This window comes from Aotus nancymaae, unplaced genomic scaffold, assembly GCF_030222135.1.
Source record: "Aotus nancymaae isolate 86718 unplaced genomic scaffold, 86718_ANA_hifiasm-v0.15.2.pri h1tg000089l, whole genome shotgun sequence".
NCBI classification, from domain to species: Eukaryota; Metazoa; Chordata; class Mammalia; order Primates; family Aotidae; genus Aotus; species Aotus nancymaae.
This window is the reverse complement of record NW_026988504.1, coordinates 19,422,434-19,436,277: the sequence shown is the minus strand read 5'-3', so window position 1 is coordinate 19,436,277 and position 13,844 is coordinate 19,422,434. Positions and strand designations below refer to the sequence as shown.

The 13,844-nt window shown below is 41.8% G+C and overlaps 1 protein-coding gene across 9 annotated transcripts in view; it reads left to right on the top strand.

The window, feature by feature from the left end:
• Positions 1–7,596: 7,596 nt before the first annotated feature.
• Positions 7,597–13,844, top strand: part of TANC2 (tetratricopeptide repeat, ankyrin repeat and coiled-coil containing 2) — a 446,013-nt gene continuing 439,765 nt past the window's right edge. For all 9 annotated transcript variants that reach the window (XM_064369387.1, XM_064369386.1, XM_064369385.1 and 6 more), the window contains exon 1: positions 7,597–7,662. The gene's annotated coding sequence lies outside the window, so the exon portion shown is untranslated. The remainder of the gene's footprint in view (positions 7,663–13,844) is intronic.

Here is a 13,844-nt window from a genome sequence, read left to right as displayed (position 1 = left end):
TAATTAGGACAAAATTAGGACATATAATACTAGCTGGAAATACATTATCAAAGATTATATCTTGAAGGTGAATTAGGCTGGGCATGGTGGCTCATGCCTATAATCCCAGCACTTTGGGAGGCCAAGGCGGGTGCATCACTTGAGGTCAGGAGATTGAGACCAGCCTGACCCACATAGTGAAACCCCATCTCTACTAAAAAAATATAACATTAGCTGGGCATGGTGAAGCATGCCTATAATCCCAGGTACTTGGGAGGCTGAGGCAGGAGAATCGCTTGAACCTGGAAGGTGGACGTTGCAGTGAGCCAAGATCGTGCCACTGCACTCCAGCCTGGACAACAAGAGTTAAAGTCCATCTCAAAAAAAAAAAAAAAAGTGAATTGCAAGTAGGAATTGAATATTATTTTTCAGCTCCCTAGGAAAAAAGCTCTGGTCCTATAATATTCAATACATTTAATTTTTGCATGATCAACTTTTGTATATGTTACAAGGAATGTAAGAAACTGGGTGAGAATGGGTAAAAAAATTAAGTAAGACACTGGGTAAGAATGGGTAAAAAATTAACTAGGAGTTCACCTGTAAGGAATTCCAGACTCATTAAAGGACTGGAATATCCCTCGAAACCTATAATCTATTTGAGAAACAAGATGCTCAAAACATTTAAATATATAATATGTTATATAGTATATCATAGAATTAAGTGTCAACATGAGTAAAACAGTAACTTCTGTAATAAATCACAAGAAGGAGGGATGTAAGTTTGGATGGTATGGAACTTCTTCTTGAGTTCTACTTTGCTTTTTTGAGGAAAGCAAAGTAGCAAAAAAAAAGTGGATGGAGAAGAGAAGGAAGGGACCAACCTCTTAGGTCAAAGAAGGGACCTCTTTTGAAGATGAATTGTTTTGTTAACATTGATGTGAACTACAAATAGACACATTTCAAGTTTAAAGAACGGATCATTGAACAACAAGTGTGGCTAAATAGGAGAGTATTTACTAATAATGAGATAGGACATCAGTTGGTAAAAGGTTAGAAAGATGGGCCTGGACCAGACTGCATGGGTCTTTCTTACTGCCCAGGAAAGGAGACACCATGGAGTCTTTGAGCAGAAGAATGACAGAAAGACAGTGTTTAAAACACTCATCTAATAAGGTGGATTTGAGCAGGGAGGGACAATTGGTAAGAATCTGGTTAAGAAGATGTTACTATTTAGAGAGCTAAAGAAGATGACAGCTGATAGTCAAGGATTGTGCCTATGGACACAGAAATGAATAGTTCTAACAACCACTGCATGGGAAAAATTAACATAACCTACTGAATAACTAAATACAGGGAGTAAAGAACAGTAAGATATCAAAACACAACAAGGTAACAAATCTCACAGTCTAGAAGATTGGCGTATCAGTGACAGACCAGGGGAGTCAGAAGGGCTGGTTTGGGAGAGAAGGATGAGAGATGGTTTTGGCATATGTTGTGTTTGTAGTAGCTCTTTACTGCTTTTGGGTTACAAATCCTTCCTTTGAGAATCTGGTGGAACCAATGGATCCCCTCTTCAGAAAAAATAAATGCATTCATACTTAACACATGCTGTACAATTTATAATGTACACCCCTGGAATTGGCTGCAAGAGAGCTCTTGATCCAAGCTGCGCCAATCAGAGCCCTACCTGGAATTTTTGTACTCTATATCCACAGGGTCAAGTCAGTCTCTCCTTAGTAGCTAAATCTGTGAATGCTGTTAGCTGATATATTTTATAATACATGAGCTTGAGAAACAGAGGGAATGCTCCAATGCAGAATGAGAAGAGAGAGAATGAGACGAGAGAGAGAGAGAGAGATAGCCTCATACAAAAAGGTTAGAATTGAGAGAAAGAACATGTCCTAATGGCAGCTGAGTTCATGTCTTTATTAAGAAAGCAACTCATCTTCAAAAGAGGTCCATTCTTCAGCCTAAGAGGTTGTCATATTCACTCCCTCCTCTGGACTTTTGTTGCGATCTCAGCGCCCTTCCTTCCTTCTATCCAGCTATTTCTTTTTCCTGTTCTGCTTTCTCCAAGAAGCAGTTCTATACCATCCCAGTCAAACTTGTATCCCTCATTCTTATAATTTATTACAGAACTTACTGTTTTATTCATGTTGAGACTTAATTCTATAATATGCTATGTTATATATTTAAATGTTTTAGGCATTCTGTTTCTCAAGTAGATTATGACAGTTGAATAGGCAAGACTTCCCTCAAATCAATTCTGTATGCCCTATGGCACTTATCACAGCTATATACGAACAGTAGGTGCAAATATTTGTCAAACATTTATAAATGTCAATGTAAAAATACATGAGCATTTGTTTATTCATATTTTACATGCATTTTTCATTTTACAAAAAAGGGATTTACTAGAAACTTCTTTTAAGTAGTAGCTCCTCTATGTGGAAATGTTTTTAAGTGTTCATCTAGAAATATTAAATATTTATCAAAAGCCTGAGGTAGAGTTGGTGGGGAAAATGTTGAAGCTATCGTGTTAGAAGCCATTAATTGCAGATCAAGAAATGAGATTATGAAAAACAATCAATGAGAAAAATCTCATTTACACCCACCTTAGAAATCCTTCCATTGTGTGACATGGCTTACTTATTTATTTATTTTTTTTTTTGAGTGCAGGTCTTGCTCTGTTGCCCAGGCTGGAGTGCAGTGGTGCAATCATAGCTTATTGTGATCTCAAATTCCTGGACTCAAGTGATCCTCCTATCTCAGAGTTTTGAGACTCTGAGATTACAGGCATGAACAACTGGCAACTCATATTTAAAAAATATGTATTATTTTTCTCATTTACACTTTATATGGCATTCTCCTCAGGGCAACTGATAGGGAATAAAGTTTATGTCTATATTTAGTTTGTGGCTCTACCCATCATTCACTGTAAACTTGGGCTGCTTTATCTAAAAATTAAGGTAATACTTATCTGATAGGATGTTGTGAGGATTAAATGAGGCTGTACATATAAAGTAGCTAGTAAAATATTTGCTGCCAGTAAGTGATCAACCAGTGGTGGATGGTATTACTCTTTATTCAATAGGGAGAGAGAGCTGAGGTAAAAGGGTAGAGAAAGGTGAGCCTGATGGTTTACTTGAGACTTAGAGGGCTGGGCATGGTGGCCCATGCCTGTAATTCCAGCACTTTGGGAGGCTGAGGCAGGCGGATTGCTTGAGCCCAGGAGTTCGAGACCAGCCTGGACAACATGACGAGACTCCATCACTACAATAATATAAAAAATTAGCTGGGCATGGTGGCACCTTTCGTCTCAGCTACTCAGCAGGCTGAGGTGGAAAGATCACCTGAGTCGGGGAAGTAGAGGCTGCAGTGAGCCATGATGGTGCTACTGTACTCCAGCCTGGGTGATAGGAGTAAGACCCTGTCTCAAAAAAAAAAAAAAAAAAAAAGCGAGAAAGAGAGAGAGAGAGAGTTAGAGGTAGCCAGGGAAGACATCATAGGCAGAGGTGAGTGAGAGTGTAGAGTTGGAAGGGCAAGAAAGGGCATTTTGAATGATACAGATGATGCTGAAATGTTGGGAGGTATAGGGTAAGGATGGGCTATGTTAGCTATGTTATGAACAATTATTTGCAGGTTCTTATTACACGGCATATGTTATGTTTCCAAATTTAAGTTATAAACTAAATTATCATCTTTACTAGAATGGATTTTTAGTAGTTAACAAAATTAGTATTCTCAGGATTTCAGGTAATAGTGACAGAAAAGGAATTCAGGGAGAGGAGTTGAGAACAGAGGTGGCTTCTTGCTACAATGTTCTTCTCTGTCCCTACTATACCCCACCCACAACTCTGTTAGGGACATATTGTTTCATCCACAAAGTTAGAGCATGACAGCAAATTATAAGGCTGGACAGTAGAACTATGTGGAAGAGAACTGGCAGAATAGAAGCATGGTGGATGATCAAGAGAGCGAAGCAGTGAATTCATTCCTGGACATTACCCATGTGAAAATGGGATTTGGGAAAGGCTGGCCAAAAGAAGTGGGGATTGATCTTTGGAAGTATGATGAGGACAGTGAGTCAGAGTTACTCACTTTATCAGAGCAGGAGACCATGTGGGTTACAGCTTTCAGAGCTTAGTGTGGGTAAATCCAATAAAGAGCTCTGTTGCTAAAACTGAACAATTACAGTGTTTTTCGAATTTCCAGGAAAAATGGGTTTAAAGGTTTTCATTTTGTGAATTATTATTAAGTTTTCGGTATTTCAGGCTGGGCGCGGTGGCTCATGCCTGTAATCCCAGCACTTTGGGAGGCCAAGGCAGGTGGATCATGAGGTCAAGAGATCGAGACCATCCTGGTCAACATGGTGAAACCCCACCTCTACTAAAAAAAAAATACAAAAAATTAGCTGGGCATGGTGGCACGTGCCTATGCTAATCCCAGCTACTCAGGAGGCTGAGGCAGGAGAATCGCCTGAACCCAGGAGGCGGAGGTTGCGGTGAGCCGAGATCGCGCCATTGCATTCCAGCCTGGGTAACAACAGCGAAACTCCGTCTCAAAAAAAAAAAAAAAAGTTTTCTCCGTCTCAAAAAAAAAAAAAAAAAAAAAGTTTTCGGTATTTCCTACCTTGTAAAAAAGTTGCAAATAAATTTAAAGAGAAAAATGCAGATGTATTATTTCTTAAAAACACATTTTTTTTTGGCTGGACACAGTGGCTTGCTCCTGTAGTCCCAGCACTTTGGGAGGCCAAGGTGGGTGGATCACTTGAGATCAGGAGTGTGAGACCAGCCTGGTCAACATGACAAAACCCCGTCTCTACCTAAAATACAAAAATTAGCCAGTGGTGGTGCTGTGTGCCTGTAACCCCAGCTACTTGGGAGGAAGGCTGAAGCACAAAAATCACTTGAACTGGGGAGGCGGAGGTGGCAGTAAGCCAAGATTGCGCCACTGCACTCCAGCCTGGGTGACAGACCGAGACTCTGTCTCAAAAATAAAAAGACCAAAAATGACAACAAAAGCCCATTTTAAAAAAAATATGTGGAGATCTGCATAGCACCAGATTTAGTGCTAGTAAAATTGTGTCAATTCCATATGGCAGAGTTAAATCTATCGATATTTCATGACGCTCCACATTGAGCACCATAATTTCTAGGGGCTAACACCTGAACTAGTTTGAAAACCAACATTACACTCCTGACTGCCTTTTGTTATTTCTGGGGGAAAGGAATGTTATTAGCCTCAGTGAAACTTGCAGGGAAAGGCTTAGATACAAAGTAATCTTAAAAATAAATTTAAAAAGACTGAAGGAGAATTAAATAGGTTAAGTGTAAGAAGGATCGCATAATAGCTCCTGTTTCCTGAACCCTTATTGTGTAACAGGCTTTGTTCTAAGTATTTTACAAAATTTCATTTATCTTTACAACCATCTGTAAGTATTAATATCATCACCCACATTAGACAGATGAAGAAAGGAAGGTCCAGAGACCTGCTCAAGGTCACTTAGCAGGGAAGTGTTGGGTGACACTGAGATTCAAACCAAGGTTTTCCGACTCCAGTGATGATGACACTGTAATGCTTCTTTGTGTGTATGTGATTTTTAAAAACTGACATAAAGCGTACAGATCTTTTTGCATGTATATACAACCGTATGACCATTAACTAGATCAAGATATTGACTATTTCCAGCAAACCAGAAGGTTCTCTCCTGTCCTCTCTCAATCAATTCCCCTATAAGTAATCACTACGTTGCCTCTAACACCATAGGTAGGTGGGTTTTAGTTAGATTAATTCAACTTTCTGGAGTTAACACCAAAAGATTCTATATGTGAGCCCTTCACCTTGCCGTGTTAGTTGTGCTATTCAAAGCTGCTCTAGCTCTGACTTTGCAAGCATTCACTGTAGAGAAGAATGCTTTGCAAGCATTCACTGTTGGACATGGCTTCATATCCGATTTCTTGTATCGTTCTGAAATTAATACTAATTTTTTAAAATCAAAGAAACTCCTGGATGAACTGCTACGGGATGGGGTAGATTCGAAGTGCTGTTACCAAACAAACCTCTCTACCTTGGAAGCTTCAGACCAGAGCTTTCTTGATTGATGTAATTTGGTGCATCTATTTCCAATCATGCCATCTGATTAAGAAGTTGGATGACCACGAAAGGTCATCTCAGTTTATGGAAGGGAAGACGAGCCAGGCAGAGTTGGTAACAGTGATTGCTTCGCGTCATCTTGCAGCAGGCAACGATGTTTATGTCCCAAATATCTTCCACAGTCGACTTGCTGTTTTATGATAGGAGGGAAAGCATAGAGTGGAAGATCTACGTGGCGGGTGAAATATGACCTAATATCCGTCGACGAGGCATTAATGTTGTGGCTTTCCCGCCCTTACTGACCAGCTTTTAAAACCATGTTAACTTCTTAGCCAACCTGACAGTGACAGAAGCAGCGCCATGACTTTACCCTCAGGCTCGCAAGCTCTGGTTGGTGAATTTTCAGCAATTATTCTAAATAACACTCTCGGTCTCCCCCACAACCCCACTGATGTTTTGTTTTTCTTTCTCATTCTGATTCTCCCCACAGCCAACCGTGGTCTTTTTAAGCCGTCTACAAACCACCATTGAGAATCCGGGAAAGAATAACTGACACTTGGGGCCTTCGAGGACTCCCGGAGTGATATGTGCCTGAGGTGACCGAAGTGGGGAGATCTCGGGGAACGTTCTGGTCATCAAAGCAGGAGGACAGGCCCTGAAGTGGGCGCACGTGACAGCAGCAGCCACCTCGAGAGTGACATCACCCCTGGGGGCGGAGCCCAACTATGTAGGGCCCTGTCAGTTACTGAGCTAGCTTCCTCCCCGCTGCCCCTCCAAATACCACCCACCAGTCCAAGCCCCTCGGGGATACGAGAAATGCCAGGACATCCCAGAGTGCCAGAGCCAGGGCCCCGACTCTCCGCACCGCGGAGGGCTGCGTCCCCACTCCCTTTTCCAGCTGCTCCCCACCCCCAAGCTGTGGAAGGGGCGGGGGCGCGCTAGCTCCACCACGCACGCGCCCCCACGCACGCGCGCTCCCTCCGCGCTCGCGCCCCTCCCCACCCCGGCCCGGAGGGGGCGGGGCTGCGGGCGGCCTCCGAGGGTGCGACGCCCCCAGCGCGGCGGCGGCGCTAGTGAGCGGCCGACCGGGCGCGGGTAGCTGGGCGTGCTGCTCCGGCGGGGCTCGCTGGCACAGCCGCCTCGCGCGAGCCGCCCGCCCGGCGGAGGAAGCTCCGAGCTCTCCGAGCGCCCGGCCCGGGGCCGCTGGCGGTTCCCTCCCGCCGCCGCCGCCCTCCGTGCCTCCTCCGGGCGGCCCCGCCCCCATTCCCATCCCCCTCGCGCTCACCTCCCGGCTGTGCCGCGCGCGAGGCGGAGCGAGGCGCCCGCCGCCGCCACCGAGCCGAGCCGAGCCGAGGGGCGAGAGCTGGCCCCCCGAGCCGCCGCTGACAGGAGCACCGCCGCGGGCTGCACTCGCCGGCTGCGAGGCCCCGCCGCGCTGTTCCGGGGCGCAGACCCGCCGCGGGGCGTCGGAGGGCAGCGAGGTGCTCCGGGTATCGCGGGCGGCGCCGGCGGGCGGCGCGGTCCTCAGAGGAGACCCCGGGGACTGGAGCTTGACCCGGAGGTGCGGAGAGCCCCTCAGAGCTTCAGGTAAGGGCCTGGGGAGCAGGGCGAGGAGAGGTCGCTTCAGTGACAGGGGCGTTCGCCTCTACCACCTCGGCTCCGGGGAGAGGGGCGGGGGCGAGCGGGGAGACGGCGAAATGGGCAGCGAAGTGCCTCGGTGTCCAAGGCGTGGGGAAGGCTGGCTTCGAATGTGACACCAAGGCGGGCTTCAAAGGCGTCTAGGGTCGCCACTTGGCTGTCACCGACGGTGTCATGGAATTTGGTACCTAGAGCGTCTCCGGATGACGGGGATCCAGGATAAGATGCGAGGCGGATTGCTAAACGTGGCAGGGAATGTGGTGCAGAACGAGTTGCAAAATGTGCCCCCAGAATGCAGCATAAAAGTAGTTGTGAAATGTGCCAGGTGAGGCACAGGGTGGGCTGGACTGTGTGGCGTTGAGATTCATGGTAGAAGTGTTATTAGCGATATTAATAATTCCTCTGGGAAAGGAGGTGTAGCATAATGAAAGATTAATAAAGCTCGTTGCTAGATATTTTGCCATAGGAAATCAAGAAGAGCTATGATAAGCTTTTTTTTTTTTTTTTTGAGATAGAGAAAGTAACCACGTGAAAGAAAAAAAGCAAATTGTGTCTGGCTTTGAGATGGGAAAGAAAAAATAGGGCTAAAATAATTCCAGGTTTTGCTGTCAGCGTGTAGAGCACTGGTACAATTGTATCCAGTCTTCACTTCCAGGTGTGAAATGTTTAAAATGGTTTTCACAAAACATAAACAATGATAATTAACATTAGAAAGAAGATTTGGTGTTTCGGGTGTCTTTCACTCTCTTCTCTGCTCCTCTCCAGGAAAAGACACTAATAAAACAAAACCCCAAACGTCTTGACCATAATTATGAGTTCAAGATCATTAGGCAAAGGGAATTATTTTTCATATGTGCCCTTTTCCTGATTTTTACACAGGTGAAAATATCTGTAATGAGGAAAACAAAACAATATGGTGAACAAAAGGGATAAATTATCAGGGGTTGGAGCCAGTATCTGTCACAATGGTTAATTACAGAAAACGGTAGTAGTAAAATATTTTTGTATGTTCTTAGTGTTGGGATGGTGAAATAAAAAAAAATTGAATACAGTAAATTGGCATAAAAAGCAACAGCATGGATAGTGTCAGTGGAGTGCTTCTTGCAGCATTTCCGAGGTAGATCCTCTTAGGAATGTGAGCATGAGATAAAAGGTTAAACATTCCCTTTCTCCCTCTTTCCCTCTCCCCTCTGTATCTAGATATTTATGTCTATATATAGATACATGTACATGTATATTATACATACATATGACATTACCCACATGCTGCAAAACGTTGTGACTTCCATTTAAGAACATCTGTTTTGAGAGGATGTCAGAACATAGCTGGGATTTCAGAAGTAACAAAAGACAACTCCATGATCTATTTAATGTAACTTACATTATACATATAATGAGTGTTAATATACTATGAAACAAACATATGGAGATGTGTTCATTAGAATGTACTTATTGATGAGATTTTAATGTTTTATGTTAAAATTCTTGTAAAGAAATTAAATTACATGTGTCAATGCTGTTCTCATTATAGTAATTTACCAGATAGTCTGAAAATTCATACTGATTGGCTTTCCCTTAGATCCAAATTCCGCCATTGAGGGATCATTTGCTTCAAAGGCAAAAATGGGTTTTCCTTGGTGATTGATTTAGGGTTTTAGTCTTTTCTGTAGATATGTCCCTTACCTTGAGACGCTGTTGGGGCTGAAGAACGGAGGAAGGGGCCAGAGGAGAATAAAGAGAATTCTGTTGGGTCTTCCTGTTTTGTTCTGACTGTAAGCCATATGTACTGCCACCCCCTACTGTCTGTAGGAAGAGGTGTTACAGAGCCCGATTCTTTTCTTGTTATCACTGCCCCCTTGTGTAAGGGAAGAAATTGATAGTTGCACTGTGGGAACCAGGCCTCTCAGATTGTTCTTGATAGAGTAGTTATGTAGATCTGTGAATCACCTGTTTTCTTCAGGGTTGCAGGGCTTTAAACTTACTGTTAATCAGGCCTCAGATTTGATGACTATTTTAAATATAGGTAGCATTTGATTTTAGTCAGGAATTCAAATTGCTTAAGAATGTTTTCGCTATGTTCAGGAAGAGGGTGCAATACTATTACTACTACATTCTTCCCTTATTGTGTAAAGGAGATTGGTTCCAGGACCCCCACATATACCAAAATCCACGCATGCTCAAATCCCACAGTTTCTGTGCGGAACCCGTGTATAGGGAAAAGTCAGCCTTCAGTATACTCGGGTTTTGCATCCCATGAATACTGTATTGCTTGGAAAAAATGTGTATGAGTAGACCAGCACAGTTTAAGCCCACGTTGTTCAAGGGTCAGCTGTATTAGTAGTAACAGCTCACATTTATGTAGCACCTATTCTTCGCCAGTCTTGTTGTACATTATTTTTATCAGTTCCAACACCCTATGAGGTATGTAGTGTTATTTCCGTTTTAAAGATGAGACTCTGAAACACAGAGAAGTTAATTAACTTGCCTAATATTATATAGCTAAGAAGTAGAAAAGCTAAGTTTCCATTTAGGAACGCTAGCTCCAGAACCTGTGCTCCTCATCAATAGGCTATATTGCTCTCTCACTCAAGTTAGTATTGACAAGGCATACTGAAAATGCATGTGCCCATCATAAAGCAAGTACTATAGATGTAGATAAACCTGGACAACTCATGTAAATGTTAAGCCTGCATATATACAAAAGATACAGTTATTTGCACTATGAACATTTCTCTTTAGGAATTTGTTTTTTAATTCTGGGATTATGTGTAGAGGAATATCAGTACTTTTTATATGGTTAAGGAAATATTTGTGATGGTGGTTGGTTTTAAGGGAACTTTAGAGGTAAAAAGTTAATTTCAAGTAGTTTAATATAGTGTGTGTGTATACATAGTGTGTATATAAATACGCATTACACAGACACACAGTCTCTTTAAGAGCACCAGTAAATCTTTACCGCTTATTTTCTGTAGGGAAATTAAGGCTAAATTATGACATTTTTTTCTACTTACTCACATTTTTATGATCTCTTTTTCATTTATATTAAAAAGTACCATAATTAGCACAAATGGATTGGATGCATATGTACATTTTACTTCTAATGTCAACAAATGTTTGTTCAGATTTTTCTCACACTTAAACATTGTTTTATAAGATATTGACTACCTATGACAAAATATTTATAAAAATGTAAAATATACAGACTAACAATGCAGCCAACACTTAATAGGCCTTTTATGCAGTTTAAGAAATGGAACATTATCTTTCACAATTATAATAGTTATTTTCTTCTCTTAGCCAAACTGTTTCTGCCATTCTTTTTCAACAGAAACCTTTCCTTATTATGCGGTGAATTGCATATCTCATGTAACCAAACACTTCCCTTTTTATATACATTTGTTGATATGGGAATTCAGTGTAATCTGCTTATGGCTAAAACTTATTCAGGATATATGCTTATGTAATTTAATATATTTAATAAATTGTTATAGACTTGGACTATGTATTTGTACTGGTTATTGGTTGGTAGTTCATTTTAGCATACTTGTAAAACTTAATTTGGTTTGCAAATTATGATTTTAATAACATTGTTAAACATTAATAGATGATTTCCCTTTTCCTATCATGGATTCTTGAGTGTCCCATGCTAGCTTTCCTTTCTCTTCTCTTCCCCATAACTGCCTTTGCTCTTTGAGTATTTCTTAAATGACTCCATATGAATTATTTTGAATGGAGAGGGAAGGAGAACCTAGAAAGGAGTACACTAAGCCAGTTGTTTCAAAGGGGACTGTTGGGGTAATTGGTACTGATTGAGTATATGGTAGAACAAGTGTGCATAAAAGAAATGCATGAAAATCCTCTGCTTGTCATATTTCTTCCTTTTACAGTAGAATTAAAATTAGATCTGAGACACTCTGATTGGGCACACTAGTCGAGTGTTGTTGGATTGAACTTACCCAGAATCACCAGTGTTAGCTGGGATATTTTTACTGACAGTACAATATGCAGATTTTAATTCAAGGAGCTAGAACAAGCTGTTGGAGAGGACCGTTTACTCTTCTAGTACTAGTCTGATCAAGGTAACAAATATTACAAAATAGTTTGGAAGCTAGTTTAATTGTTTGGACTTTTTTTTCTTTGTGAATGAATTGAGACTCAGCGTTGCTATATCTGCTTAATGTGCCTGCAGTCATCAAATGCTGTGATTATTTTGAGGGAAATGCACTCTGTAAATATACTATGTAAATAAATAGCTTAGACTTCGTTATAATACCGTAAAAACTACCACTTGGTTTCTTTGAATAGCATCTTTCATAGTAACTTGCATTAGATGAAGATTGTTTAAGATGAAAAAAAAATGAGTTGAGGAGATGTGTGTGTGGTGATGGTGAGTGTATATCCCCGATGAGTTTCTTGAAAAGGTATGGAGAGAAATATGTTAAGGAAGAGCTTAGGCTGGGCATGGTGGCTCACGCCTGTAATCCCAGCACTTTGGGATGCTGAGGTGGGCGGATCACGAGGTCAGGAGATTGAGAACATCCTGGCCAACATGGTGAAACCCTGTCTGTACTAAAAATACAATAATTAACTGGGCATGGTGGTGTGTGCCTGTAATCCCAGGTTGCAGTGAGCTGAGATTGCGCCACAGAGTGAGACTCTGTCTCAAAAAAAAAAAAAAAAGCAAAAAAACAAAACAAGAGCTTAAAGACTAGAGCTATGTTTTCCTACTCAGCAGTCTCCTTCTTCCCTTCCTCTTACCCTTCCCTTTCCTTTCTCTTTTAAAGACAGGATCTCACTCTGTCTCCCAGGGTAGAGTGCAGTGGTGTGATCTTAGCTGATTGCAGCCTACTTCCCTTGGGCTCAGGTGATCCTCACCTCAGCCTCCTGAGTAGCTGGGACTATAGGCATGTGCCACCACATCTAGCTAATTTTTGTATTTGTTGTAGAGACAGGGTTTCACCCTATTGTCCAGGCTCATCTTGAACTCCTGTACTCAAGCGATCCACCTGCCTTGACCTCCCAAAGTGCTGGGATTACAGGTGTGAGCCAACTGTGCCTGACCATTTTTCTTTCGTTTAGGTCAGAGGTCCATAAGCCCTTGGGCCACCATGGCTTGTTTGAAACCAGGATGCACAGCAGGAGGTGAGCAGCTGGTGAGCCAGCATTACTGACTGAGCTCCTCCTGTCAGATCAGCAGCTGCTTTAGATTCTCATAGGAGCTGGAACCCTATTGTGAACTGCTCATGCTAGGGATCCAGGTTGTGTGCCCCTTAGGATAATCTAAAGCCTGATGATCTGAGATGGAACAGTTTCATCCCCAAACCATCTCTGCCCCCCGACCCCCTGGAAAAACTGTCTGGACAAACTGGCCCTTGGTGCCAAAAAGGTTGGGGATCACTGTTTCAGAGGACATTTTACTTTGATTATTTAAGATTCAAGGTAATATTAGATGGAGAACAAGAACTTTGGGTCTGAGTTTTAGAAAGCTAAAGCAGGGTATACAATTAGTGAAAAAAAATTTCTGGGACCTTTCTTTTTCTAGAAGGGTCAGAGTAACTATAATACCATAATTATTTCTGGAAACAAATTTATTAGGTCAGTTTATTTTAAAAAATCTTTATAAATCATGTGAAAACTGTGTTTGTGGATATGTCATTTAAGTTGCTTTTTTTGTGACCACACGTAAAGTATCTTGTTATGTTCAGTCTCTGTTTGCCCTTGAATAATTGAAGGTAAATATTACTAAGTTGAAGAGGCAAAATAATTATGTTGGTGTTTGATTATGCCTTTTCTTCCCCTTAATATCAATTTCTGCCCTTATTCACTACATGGTATATACCACATCTTAAACTCCTTTCTTTGCTTATCAGAACTTAAGAGAGTCGCATGTCATTCATTTAAACTGAGTAGTTGCATTATCGAGAATGATCTTGTTGGTGTTTTTTTTTTTTTTTTTTTTTTAAATCCAGTTGCTGAGGAAACATTTTTAGTGTTTTGTCAGCTTTGTGTACCTTTCTTCCATAGGTACCTTTGCATTGCTTCCAGGGTGATCAATAGTCATTTGATTATGTCACTTTTTTCTTCAGAATCTTTCACTGCCTCCTCATCACTGGATGGATAAAATGGAAACT